Source organism: Panthera pardus, unplaced genomic scaffold, assembly GCF_024362965.1.
Source record: "Panthera pardus isolate Hobbes unplaced genomic scaffold, ASM2436296v1 HiC_scaffold_13, whole genome shotgun sequence".
Classification (NCBI taxonomy): Eukaryota; Metazoa; Chordata; class Mammalia; order Carnivora; family Felidae; genus Panthera; species Panthera pardus.
Window position 1 is genome coordinate 67,225,419 of NW_026526688.1, and position 14,729 is coordinate 67,240,147.

The following is a 14,729-nucleotide window of genomic DNA, read 5'->3' on the forward strand; positions in this document are numbered from 1 at the left end:
ATAAACCACAATTTCTTTATCCATTCATCAGTTGATGGACATTTAGGCTCTTTCCATAATTTGGCTATTGTTGAAAGTGTTGCTATAAACATTGGGGTACAAGAGCCCTGTGCATCAGCACTCCTGTATCCCTTGGGTCAATTCCTAGCAGTGTTATTGCTGGGTCATAGGGTAGATCTATTTTTCATTTTTTGAGGAACCTCCATACTGTTTTCCAGAGTGGCTGCAACAGTTTGCATTCCCACCAACAGTGCAAGAGGGTTCCTGTTTCTCCACATCCTCACCAGCATCTATAGTCTCCTGATTTGTTCATTTTAGCCACTCTGACTGGCATGAGGTGGTATCTGAGTGTGGTTTTGATTTATATTTCCCTGATGAGGAGCGACGTTGAGCGTCGTTTCATGTGCCTGTTGGCCATCTGGATGTCTTCTTTAGAGAAGTGTCTATTCATGTTTTGTGCCCATTTCTCCACAGTATCTATTTCTATGTTGCTTTGCAATCTGATCCTATCTATAACAATTTCACTTTTGTCAAAACTGTGCAACTTAAAATAGAAAAAAGATTAAATACTTCAAAAGCTATCATAACTATTAAGTCCTATATGGTTTGTTGTCCTGAGACTTTTTTTTTAACCAGATGAGGATCAAAAGTAAAAATGTAAGAACACCTGTTGAATAGTTTTTCTTTCGACACTCAGTCCAGAAGCCAATTCCTTTGAAAAATAAATAACCCTCTATCACTTTGAGCTTATTAAAGTCAATTAATAACTTCTGGTCCTAAGAAAAGATGGCAGAGATTCGTTTTTCCTTTTTCCTCCCCTCTATATACAATTAAACACACTAGAAATAATCTAACACAACCATAAAAGGACCCTGAAGGTTGAAAAGATGGAGGTCATGATCTCATGGTTCATGAGTTTGAGCCCTGTGTTGGACTCTGTGCTGACAGTTCAGAGCCTGGATACTGCTTTGGATTCTGTGTCTCCCTCTCTCTCTGACCCTCCCCCGCTTACACTCAGTCTCTCTTTGTCTCAAAAATAAATAAACATTAAAAAAATTCCAAAAAAACTATAATAATCAAAACAATATGACAGTGGTATAAAAACAGATACATAAATCAATAGAATAGAATAGAGACCCCAGAAATAAACCCCCAAATGTATGGTTAATTAATTTATAACAAAGGAATGAAAAATATACAATGGTAAAAGGACAGTTTCTTCAATAAATGGGTTGGAAAAACTGGGCTTCAATATGCAAAAGAATGAAGCTGTACCATTATCTTAAACTATAAGTAAATAATAACTCCAAATGAATTAAAGACTTAATTGTAAGACCTGAAACAATAAAACTCCTTGAAGACAACTAAGGCAATAAGATCCTTAACATTGCTCATGGCCCTAAGTTTTAAAAATTTGCCCCTGAAAGCAAAAATTAAAAAAAAGAAAAAGTTGGACTACTTCAATTTTTTTTAATTTTTTAAAATCTTTATTTATTTTTGAGAGAGAGACTTTGAGCAGGGAGAAGCAGAGAGAGAAGGAGACACAGAATCTGAAGCACACTCTAGGCTCTGAGCTGTCAGCACAGAGCCTGATGCAGAGCTCGAACTCACAAACAGTGGGATCATGACCTGAGCCAAAGTTAGATGCTCAACCGACAGCATCTAATTTGGTTTTAATTTAGCCAAATTAAAAATAGCATAATTTGGTTTTAATTTAACCAAATTAAAAATTTGGGAAGCAAAGGAAATCATCAGTAAAATGAAAAGGCAACCTACAGAATGGGAGAAAATACTTGCAAATCATGTATATGAAAAAAGGTCAATATTCAAAATGTATAAAGAATGCATACAGTTCAGTAGCCAGAAAAAAAAAAAAAAAGATCTGATTAAAACATGGGTAGAAGATCTAAATAGAAATTTTCCAAAGAAGACATATAAATGTCCAAGGGGTATAGGAAAAGGTGTTTAACATCGTCATTCATCCGGAAAAGGCAAATCAAAACCACAATGAAATATGACCTCACACCTATTAGAATGACTATCTTTTTGATAGGAAATAAATGTTGGCAAAGATGTGAAGAGAAGAGAACCTTTGTGCACTGTTGGTGAGAGTATAAATTGGTATGGCCACTATGGAAAACAGTATGGATGTTCTTCAAAAAATTAAAAATAGAACTACCATATGATCTAGCAATTCACTTCTGGATATTCATCTGAAGACAATGAAAACATTAATTCAAGAAGATATATGCACCCTCATGTTTATTGTAGTTGCAACATTATTTGTAATATCCAATATATGGAAACAAGCTAAATGTTCATCAATGAATAAATGGATGAATACAATATAGTATACACACACACACACACACACACACACACACACACATATATATGCAATGGATATATGTGTATATATATATGGAATATTATTCAGTGGAATATTATTCAGCCATAAAAGGAATGAAATCTTGCCATTTGTGATAGCAGGGACCTTGAGGGCAGTATGTTAAGTAAATAAGTTAGAGAAAGGCAACTACCATATGAACTTACTTATGTATAGACTCTAAAATAGAAAAAAGAAAAACAAGCTCATAGGTACAGAGAACAGTGGTTGTCAGCAGCAGGGGCAATGAGGTGGTAGTAAACAAAATCAGTGAAAGGGGTCACAAAGAACAAGCTTCTAGTTATAAACTAAATAAGTCATGGGGATATGAGATACAGCCTGGCAACTATAGTTGGTAATACAGTATTGCATAGCTGAAAGTTGCAAAGAATATAATCTGAAAAGTTCTCATCACAAGAAAGAAATTCTTATCTGCTTATGATGGTGCATAAGTCTAGTTAACTAGACTTATTGTGATTATTTCATAATATATGCAAATATCAAAATGTTATTTTGTGTACCTGAAACTAATATAAGGTTGTATGTCCATTATACCTCAATTTAAAAGAGAGAAAACTATGGAAATAAAAAAAAATATAATACATATATACATGTATATATATATATTATATTCTACACATATACATATATTTATATATATTATATTCTACACATATATACACATATTTATATATATTATATATACATATATATTATATATATAAATACATACATATATGTATATATATTATATATATACATATAATAATATAATATATATAATATATAATAATAATATATATATATATATTATATATATGCGTAAAATCCTAAGCAGGTTCCATGCCATCAGCACATAGACTGATGCGGAGCTTGAATTCACAAACCATGAGATCTGATTTGAACCAAAATCAAGAGTCAGACACTTAACCAACTGAGCCACTCAGGCACCCTATTTGTTTTTAATTGCTAGAGCTAGAGCTAGGAACGGGGGAGGAAGTGGATGCACTTAAGAAAAGATAACATGAGGGATCTTTTATGGTGATGGAATTATTTTCTGTGGTGGTGGATACACAAATGTAAAGATGTAATAAAATTACTCAGAATTAAATACATACATCTGTTCTTGTGCACACACCCTTAGAAAAGTACTTGTAAAACTGCAGAAATGTGAACAAGATCAATGTCAGTTTCCTAATTGTTATATTCTCTTATCATTTGCAAGAACTTATCATCAAAGGTATTTGAAAAACTGTACATGGGATCTCTCCATATTAATTTTTGCAACACCCCGTGGATCTTCAGTTATTTCAGAGTAAAATGATTAATTAAACATAAAGAAGTTGATGGGGCACCTGGGTGGCTCAGTTGGTTGGGCATTCCATCCTGGAATCAAGTCATGATCTCTTACAGTTCATGAAGTCTAGCCCCACATTGGGCCCTCTGCTATCAGCACAGAGCCTGTTTCTGAACCTTCGTTTCCCTCTCTATCCTTCACGAGAGCTGTCCCTTTATCAAGAAGAAATACACATTAAAAAAATAAATACATACATACATACACAGAGACACACACACACACACACACACACACACACACATACATACATACAATGGACCTTCAAATGTCTCATATCTTTTAGTAACATGTGGATATTCTTAGTCACAGCAGTGCCTCATGCATCTGATAACAAAGACTGGTGTGAAGCATCCAAATAAGACTTGGGATTATAAAGCTTTCTTAGAAAAAAAGATACTTGAGATGTAGATTGAAAGAGAAGGTATTCAAGTTAATAACGAAAGCAAGGTGATTGAGGTCAGTCCAGGCATAAGAAATAACTTGAAGAAAACCACACAGGCACAAAAGTGCACTTACTGAGGGAAGCGTAAGGAGCCAGTTTTGTCCATAAATGATTGAGCAAAATAGAAGAGATAAATAAAGAGGAGTTAAAATAGGAATTGGTTACATAGAATGTTTGGAATTAACAAAAAAAAGATGTTTGAGCTTCATCCTTGAAAGCCCTGAAGAGCCACTGAACAATTTTAATGAGGAAACAGTGTGAATGGAATTACATTTTGAAAAAAAAGTATGGCTGATGATACTAAAATGGTTTAGAATAGAAACTGGAAGTTTAGAAAAGAAGCTATTGCTCATAACACTTTGCCTAGACCAAAGTGAGTCAGTGGAGATAGGGAGTCAGAAATGGGAAATAGGGAAAATGATAAAATGGAATCTAGAAAGAAGAGAAAGACTGTACATTGTAGGACTTAGAATATAATCCAAAGGAAGAAGGGAGCATGCTAACAGCACCAAGCGTCCTGCAGCACAGAGTGAAGAAAAATTGTAAAAAGAAAAGCTGCCAGGAGAAAAACTGCAAACGTTAAACAGCAGGAGGCAGTGACAAGCCATGCCTTCCAGAGATAACCCCTGCATTTATGTACAATTAATTTAGTTTACTTGATTATAATGTAAATATTGTTTTCAAATACTTTTGTTTCATATTCTAAGAGTCCACATCAGGCTTCAGCAGCAATGGGACTATCTAATTCTGGATGGAACCCCTTGTTCCATAGTCTTTGGCTTAAAACATAGGCATAAATATCCCTCAATAATCTGATCTTCCTGAAGGAAATGACTCTGCTCTGGGCCTTAAAGAATTCTTTTTGCTGTTGTAACTCTCATAAATCTACTACATTTTTTGAAAATACCTGTTTCTCCCACAAAATTGACCATTTTCCCCACTTAGGATCTGAGATACAGAAACCTATTCAAATTCGTTGTGATGTTCCCAGAGATACATTAGCCATTCAGTAATAATCTTTGTTACCAAGCAGAATTACTTGATTAACAAAAGATTGATTTCTACACCATAAGTATAAATGCTTCTAACATGAAAACATTATATTTTCTATATCCTGTGTACAATTTAGCACATAGAAGGATTAATGAATTGAAGATACAGAGATCAACATTATATTTCTTTTATTGAAAAAGTAATGTACTGGAATTTCATGTACTTTTTTTTTTTTTCAACGTTTTTTATTTTTTATTTTTGGGACAGAGAGAGACATGCATGAACGGGGGAGGGGCAGAGAGAGACAGAGACACAGAATCGGAAACAGGCTCCAGGCTCCAGGCTCCGAGCCATCAGCCCAGAGCCCGACGCGGGGCTCGAACTCACGGACCGCGAGATCGTGACCTGGCTGAAGTCGGACGCTTAACCGACTGCGCCACCCAGGCGCCGCTTTCATGTACTTTTAAAAATAGTTAAAGAACTTAGATATGCTTTACCTGTAGACTGTTGAAGAACAGTATATAATAAACAACTGTATAATACATGTAGAATATTAATCATCTCCACTATAAAAGTTAAATCCAAGTGTTATTCATATCTGTGAGTGATTTATCTATATGGAAATATTGTGCTGATTTGGTAGCATATCTAAAAATTTCGTACTAGTAGGACACTTTTGCTGCCTAGCTCAAATTATATCTTCAAACTATACAAATACATTAAGAAATAACTTGTTAACTCAATAATTACTTCCCACTTCTGAATTATGGAGATTTCAATCTATTATTTCCACAAGTATTCTTAAAAATTCATTTTATTCATTGTAGGGTAAGAGGGGGAAAAGTGAATATTAGACTGCAATGTGCATTATACTGGAAGCTTTTCTTAGAGAATCACTAGGAGAAACAATTCTCTCAAAAAGTTTAACTGCTTTTTTTTTTGATTGGGTAGTAAATTTCAAATGTGGGATTCAATTTAGGATAAAGTGATTTAAAAATTCATGCTTTATGCTTTCCATGGCAATTCCCACATGGAGGAAATCACAATAACTGTATAAAAAGGCTCTGGCATTTAGCTTTTGAAGTGAAACGTGGTTTCAAGTGTCTATTTTGCCAGCAACTAGGACTGTGAATATGAGCAAGTAAAACTTTTCCTTTGACTGTATAATGAGCATACTAAAAGTTACTACTTCTAAAAGTTCTGTAAACATTAAATGACATAATGCATGTTGAAGTGTGGAATGATTCTATGAAAATGATAAAATCAGCATATTTTAAGTTGCTTCACTTATTATTGGTATTATCAATGTTCTGAATGTTCATAAAACTAGTGCAAAATTGTTTATGTACACTATCAAGAAAGATTTGGGGAGCATCCTGAAAACTTAAGGATAATTGACTAACTGAGAGATATAGAGCAGAAAGGCCATATGATCCCAAATATTTTTAATATAAAGCAATCCTTGCTTTTGCATGATATCATAATAATTGAAACCCATGTGTATTGGAACCTGTCCTCATTTTTACACAGTTCCTCAATAACTGGGCCACTGTAGTGGACATGAAGTAGCTAATTGTTAAATTGTTGAGTTTACACTAGATGCCACTTTAAAAGGGCATCCTAATGCATCCTAATAAATTTCAATGCATCCTAATTCTTCATTATCTTTTTTGTCTCTTTTGTCAGATAAATAATAATAATAATAGGGAGAGGAGTTAAGATGGCAGACTAGTATGGGCACCCTGAGTTTGTCTCACCCCTGATACACAGCTAGATCAACACCAAACCATTTTGAACACCTAGTAAATTGACCTGAGGATTAACCCAACAACCTGCATAATTTGCGCAAGAGATTTTTGCATGTATGTGGTGCAGAGAGGTGAACTGGAGGAGAAAAAAGGTGTGGTGCCGCAAAGGGTAGGGAGCTGTTTTCGCAGAGAGAGGACAGAGAGAGAAAGAGAAAGGGGAAGAGAGCGCAGTGTATTGGGATCATGCAGGAAAAGCACTCTGCCCGAAATTAACTGGAGAGAAAGAGAGAGAGGAAGGGTGAAAACACTCAAAGGAGACTGAACAAGACATCTGTTCCCCAAAACCATTGATGGGAAAATATGAGAGGGTTTCAATACCATCAGTTTTTTATAATCAGTGGAGCACAGAGTCTGAAGTTTTGGAGTTCAGTGCCTGGCAGTGCTCCGGTGAGGAGGCAGGGTGAATCCCCGGGAGCTGCAGTATGGTTGAGGAGAAGGGATTCTCCTGCGTGGAGTGCATTTGGAAGATGCAATACACCCTCTTCACAGGCAGGCAAAAGTCCCAGAAGGCATCAGAGAGCTGCCACGTTTACCATATAGGAATAAAGACACTGGCTGAGGGCAACAAACCCTGGCACTGGCTATGTGTTGTGATTTACCATAAATTCTGCATCTGCCATTGTGGGGTCGCAAGAATGCTTTCTAGGACAAGTCATTACCCAGCCATTGCTCATCAAGACCTTCCCCCAGAGGATCAGTGGCGGTCTGAGCCCCGGGGGTCTCTGAGTGTGGGGTTTTGAAACACAGCCCCATCTGATATAAAACTCTGAAGGGAGGCACCACCTGGAAGACGAACAGCTTGGACACAGGGATGCAGACTTAAGACTAAGACAAAGGAGGGGTGACTGATGACATTTATTTATGTGAGGGTGTTAAATTCCCACTCTGGAGACTAGAGAGAGGCTGAAGCCATTTTCACCACTTGCACACCTGTAGTGATTGACCCCAATGACCTAAGTAGTGCCACTAAGTGGAGAACAGAGCTGTTACACAAAGCCCCCCCCCCCCCCCCACCTGCACCCTCCAGGCACATCTCCAATAGGGCAAGTCTTACTGAGAACCAGAGCAGCAGGCCCCTATTCCAAAAGACCAGCACAAATCTCTTCCACACACTTAGTCAAGGGATCATAGTGTGCTACAAAATTTCAGTTCTAGGGAAAACTGGAGCTAGCTTCATTTGGGTTTTTTGTTTGTTTGTTTGTTTGCTGGTTTGTTCCTTTTCTGTTAGTTGTTTGTTGTTATTTTTCTCTCTTTCTTTTCTCTTTCTTGGATAAAGAATGAGTAATGTTTTATTCTATTTTCTTTTCTATTAAAAAAAAATCTTTAACATATAATGGAAGACAGATCAGTTTTGCAGCAGATCTCTCCACAAAAACTTGGCAGGCCAAAAAGGAGTGAAGGGATATACTCAATATGCTGAAATGAGGAAAATATGCAGCCAAGAATTTTTTATCCAGCAAGGCTGTCATTCAGAATAGAAGGAGAAATAAAGAGTTTCCCAGACAAATAAAAACTAAAGAGATTTGAGATCACTAAAACAGTCTTACAAGAATTTAAATAAAAAATTGCTAATGTTTATTTACTTTTGAGGGACAGAAACAGAGCACAAGTAGGGGAGGGGAAGAGGGAGAGAGGAAGACACAGAATATGAAACAGGTTGCAAGCTCTGAGCTGTCAGCACAGAGCCCGGGGTGGGGCTCAATTTTGTTACTGAGAGATCATGAACTGAGCTGAAGTTGGACACTTAACCAACTGAGCCACCCAGGTTCCTCAGTCTCACAAGAAATTTTAAGGGGCACTCTTTGATTGGAGAAAAAAAAAAAAAAAAAAACAAAGACAAAGACAAAATCAACAAAGGCTAGAAAAGACTAGAGAGCATCACCAGAACCATATGACCTCTACAGGCAACACAGCAGTACTAAATTCATATCATTCATTATTCACTCTGAATGTAAGTGGACTAAGTGCTACAATCAAAACATAAGGCATCAAAATGGGTTACAAAAAAACCAAGATCCATCTATATGCCTCCTACAAGAGACTCATTTTAGACCTAAAGACACCTGCAGATTGAAAGTGAGGGGATGAACGGGCACCTGGGTGGCTCAGCTGGTTAAGCGTCCAATACTTGGTTTCAGCTCAGGTCATGATCTCATGGTTCATGAGTTTGAGCCCTGCATCAGGCTCACTCTCTCTCTCAAAATAAATAAACTTTAAAAAAAAAAAAAGGAAAGTGAGGTGATGGAGAGCCAACTATAATGATAATGGATGTCAATAGAAGGCCAGAGTAACCATACTTACATCAGACAAACTAGATTTTCAAAGACTGTAGCAAGAAATAAAGAATGGCATTGTATCATAATTAAGGGTCTATCCATCAAGAAGATCTAACAATTGTAAATAATTGTGGTTTCAAGTTGGGAGCACCCAAATATATAAATCAATTAATTAATAACAAACATAAAACAAACTCATTGATAACAATACAATAATAGTAGGAGACTTTTACACCCCACTTACAACAATGGACACATCATCTAAGCAGAAAATCAACGAGGAAACAATGGCTTTGCATGACATACAGGACTATATGGACTTAATAGATATATTCAGAACATTTCATCCTAAAGCAGTAGAATACACATTCTTCTCAAATGCACATGAAATACTCTCCAGAATATATCATATACTGGGTCACAAAGCAACTCTCAACAAGTACAAAAAGGTCGAGATCATTCCATGCATATTTCCAGACTATAATGCTATGAAATTAGAAATTATCCACAAGAAAAAAAATTTGGGAAGATCACAAATACTTGGAGGTTAAAGAGCATCCTACTAAAGAATGAATACATTAACCAAAAAATATTAAAGAGTAAATAAAAAAGTTCATGGAAGCTGGTGAAAATGAAAACATAGGAGTCCAAAACCTTTGGAATACAACAAAAGTGGGCATAAAAGGGAAGTGTATAGCAATCCAGGCCTTCCTAAAAAAGGAAGGAAGATCTCAAATATACACCTAAAGAAGCTAGGAAAAGAACAGCAAATAAAGCCCCAAACCAACAGAAGAAGGGAAATAATAAAGATTAGAGCAAAAATCAATGGTATCGAAATTAAAACAACAACAACAACAACAACAGTAGAACAGATCAATGAAACTAGGAGCTGGTTCTTTGAAAAAATTAACAAAATTGATGAACCCCCTGATCAGACTTATCGAAAATTAAAAAGGAAAGGACCCAAATAAATAAAATCATGAATGAAGAGAAGAGATCACAACCAACACTGCAGAAATACAAACAATTATAAAAGAATATTATGAAAAAATTATATCCCAACAAATTGGGCAATCTGGATTCTATGTCTCCCTCTCTCTCTGCCCTTCCCCCCACCCCACCCCATGCTCTGTCTCTCTCTGTTTCTTGGAAATGAATAAATGTTAAAAAAAAAAAAAAAGTGGTATATAGATACAATGGAATATTACTTGGCTATCAAAAAGAATGAAATCTTGCCATTTGCCACAATGTGGATGGAACTAGTGTGTATTATGCTAAGTGAAATAAGTTTGTCAGATAAGGGCAAATATCATAATTTCCTTCATATGTGGAATTTAAGAAACAGATAAACATAGGGGAAAGAAAGGAAAAATAAAATAGGATAAAACGGAGAGGGAGGAAAGCCATAAAAATAGTCTCTTAACTATAGAGAACAAACAGGATTGCTGGAGTGGAGTTAGGTAGGGGAATGGGCTAAATGGGTGATGGGCATTAAGGAGGGCACTTGTGATGAGCACTGGGTATTGTATGTAAGTGATGAATACACTAAATTATAATTCTGAAACCAATATTACACTGTATGTTAACTAACTTGAATTTAAATAATAATAATAATAATAATAATAATAATAATAAATTACCAACCCATAGTCATACAAACTTTTCACTTTTTTCTTGCATGCTTTCTCCACCAAATTCCTCAGACCTCGATAATATAAATCGTCTCATATTTTAACAGCTACCTCTAAGCAGGACCCAGAAATATAATTTCTATCACGTAGAATTTAATCAGTTAATATATGTTCTATATTTCTTTCTTGTGTTTCTGAAGTGTATGTTTTAAAACCTAATCGCATTATAAAAATAGAAATTTATGTAAAGGATGGATCAGGAAGCTTAAAGCTGAACCTTGACAAGGTTATAGCTTAGAACTGAACTTAAATTCTCTTAAAGCATGTCATGCTTTAATAATAATGATAATAAGAAGAATAATAGTAATAGTAATACAATCCCCTTAGTATGTTTGAAATCTTGCTTTCTTAGTAAATTTAGACTCTATCACATTGCCAAATTTGTCTTCATTGGAGACATTGCAGGACAAGGTGAGAAACTGACATAGTGAAAAGTGTCACAAAGGCAGCCAATTATAGGCTCTAAGCATATCTCTGTCCCTTAGCAGTTAAGCGATGTGAAACTGGCTAGGTTAAAATCAAAAGTCAAAAAATGGCAATGTCACGTTATTCTACATATCCATAACTTCTCTGAATTCAGTTTCTTAATTTCTAAATTGAGGTAAACATTTCCTTTGTTGTTAAGAGTAAAGCTAAAGCAATTGAGCAAGTTTGGAATACCTAAAGGACTCACTGAATAATAGCTATTTTATTAATTCAGGAATATCTCTATACTTATTTCATTGTGCTTTACAAACTGCTATTTAATCCCTCTAGGATTAATTTAAATGCAAATGTTGCATTCAGATCTTAGCAGTTGTAGATTGGGAAAAAAAAGGTTACAGCTTTGAAATAATGATAAATACCCTATTAACTTTAATTGTTATTTTCTAGGAAGCATGTAAAAGAGTGTGACAAGAACATCACCATAGGCAAAGGTCTATTAGCCAACTAGACCAATAAAAATTATACCTCTTGTCACAATTAGAAGGGCCAGTAATCATTAACAAGCCTAATAAAGAATTATAGTATTAATTTAAAAGTTTATTTTTATTCACTTGTGAACCTTGGTGAAATTCCAGAAGTCACATAAAGAAAATGGAAATATCATCTGTCTAATCAGAGAAGGGTTGACTCTCTAGTCAGGAAATCAATTATTAGGCAGTGTAAACATTATTTTAATTTAGAATAAATTTGTTTCTCAAAGTTTACACTGTTGTTGTTAAATGGATTCTTTCCTTCTCAATAATTTCCAAAGCCACAATGCTACCCCTTCTACAAATAGCAAAATTTGTACTCAGGTAAAAGGGATTTAAAGCACGTGACAAAATAGCTAGCATTTTTATCCATGCCTTTTTCATTACATTAGACTATCTGAGTTCACTTTAGATTTAACTATTTCTCTCAAATAACTAATTTTGGGGAAAAACTAGAAACTAAAATAGATATAAAATTTCAACAAATTTGGTAGATAAATGTAAACACTGGGACATAAGTTTGCAATCTCTTGTCTTTCAAAGTACTTTATGGAAAATAACATTAGGGAGGAACAGTAACGATTAACCTTAATGGAATCTAACAATACTATTTCAACACCACATGATAAAGAAAGATATACTGCTGTTGGGCTCAATTTTCAGAAAGATGTTCTTTCTTACTAAGAGTTGTCCCTTGACTTGAGCCTCTTCAAGCTGGGAAGCTTGACATTAACTTTAAAGGCTATATTTTCTTATCATAACCTTCCTTTTTCTATTTTAAATCTTCCAGGGAATCTACCATACTTAATAAGCCAAAAAATGATTTTTTCCTTGATTTTCCCTTACTCCATTTTTTCCCCTTCTTATTTTAGCTCTTGTCTTATCAGGATTTGAAGTGTGTAATGATATAATTAATTGCCGATATGTTAAGAAGACATTTGAAAAGACAAGGTTTTTTTTCATGTTATCTCAATTCCTAATATATATGTGACCAATTCTGTATAAATTTCTACATATAAGCACACCTAATTATAGAATATCCTCAAATATATCTTTAGGATAAGATGATTTGATGCCCAAAATATGCATCACATTAATATTATAAATGTCTAACATTTATTAAGAGTTTACTTTTCATTAGACATTATACAGTGTTCAGCTTATAAAGAGGCCCTTTATTTTCTTTAAATTTTTTATTTTAAATTTATTTATTTAAATTCAGGTTAGTTAACATATAGTGTAGTATTGATTTTAGGAGTAGTACCCAGTAATTCATCACTTACATATAACACCCAGTGCTCATCCCAACAAGTGCCCTCCTTAATGCCCATCATCCATTTAGACCATCCCCCAGCCACCTCACTCACCTCCAGCAGCCTTCAGTTTGTTCTCGATATTTAAGAGTCTCTTACGGTCTGCTTCCCTCTCTGTTTTTATCTTATTTTTCCTTCCCTTCTGCTATGTTCATCTGTTGTGTTTTTTATAAAGAGGCCCTTTAAAGTCTCATTTACTGTTGAAGAAGCTGAAAAATATAAAGAATGTAATTTGCCTACTATCATATAGTCAACAACTGTTAAGATTTGATCCCAAGCAGTCTGTCTCCAAAGCTGCGCTCTGAATCATCACCCATTATTCATCGTCTAATCATGTGGCACATGTATCACCCGTGTGCCTGTCTCTATTATACTGACAACAGTAAATGCATCAACATACACCAGAAATTCAATCTGTTCTTCAAACAAAGAGAAATCATATTAAATATAAGATTTTCCTAGATATTTACCTTAGAATTTATACATCTGTGTGCACACAAAATCATATAAAATAGCTTAAGGGTTATTTTTTAACATTGCTACATATCTCATAAAATATTTTATCTAACTCATTTTTCTCCATTATGACATATTATGGAAAAGACTAAATTTTAAGATAAAGTAAAATGTGCAGCATCTTTTTGCTTTGTAGAAAGTAACTTGTAAAATATTTTTCTTCAAAACCTTGACTTTTTAATCATCTTTGATAAGTGGCAAGTTTACATTTCTACATAGGTAAAGGGGATTAAGGGTATATTTACTGTGGTGAGCACTGAGTAATGTATAGAATTTTTGAGTAATTACATTAAACACCTGAAACTAATATAACACCGTATATTAATTGTACTTTAATTTTTAAAAAGTAAGAAAAAGTAATTTTACTTTTTTAAGTTTATTTATTTATTTTGAGAGAGAAAGAGAGAGAGAGAGAGAAGGGATAGAGAGAGAGGGAGAGAATCCCAAGCAGGCCCTGCACTGTCAGTGGGGAGCCCGATGCAAGGCCCAAACTCCCAAACTGTGCCATCATGATCTGAGCTGAAATCGAGAGTCGGAGGCTTAACCCACTAAGCAACCCAGGCACCCCGAGAAAAAGTGATTTTAAAATAATGATTAATTTAAGTTTAAATTTGAAAAGGATAATATTTAAGTTTCCAATACTCTGAGTATAAATTAATCTTTGTACCACTACACTATGTCGTTGTTCCTTTGACTGGGACTGCCAGATGTCCACTGAAGTGACATTAATTGCTACACTACTCACTGAAAACTCTTACGCTCTCTATTGAGGGGCATAAATCCCCTGCCAATCCATTTTATCTTAGCATGAAGTTTTGACAATTTCCTTTTCAAAATAATAAATTACTGTAGTACTGTATGTGTTTTCTAAATCACTTTCTTTACTGTTAAGAGCCATAACTACAAGTTTACACATCATTGGTTTCTTTGAGGGCAGGAATTCACGGTTTCTTGTAATGGAAGGATTTAATTTTGGCACATGTCCAAAGCA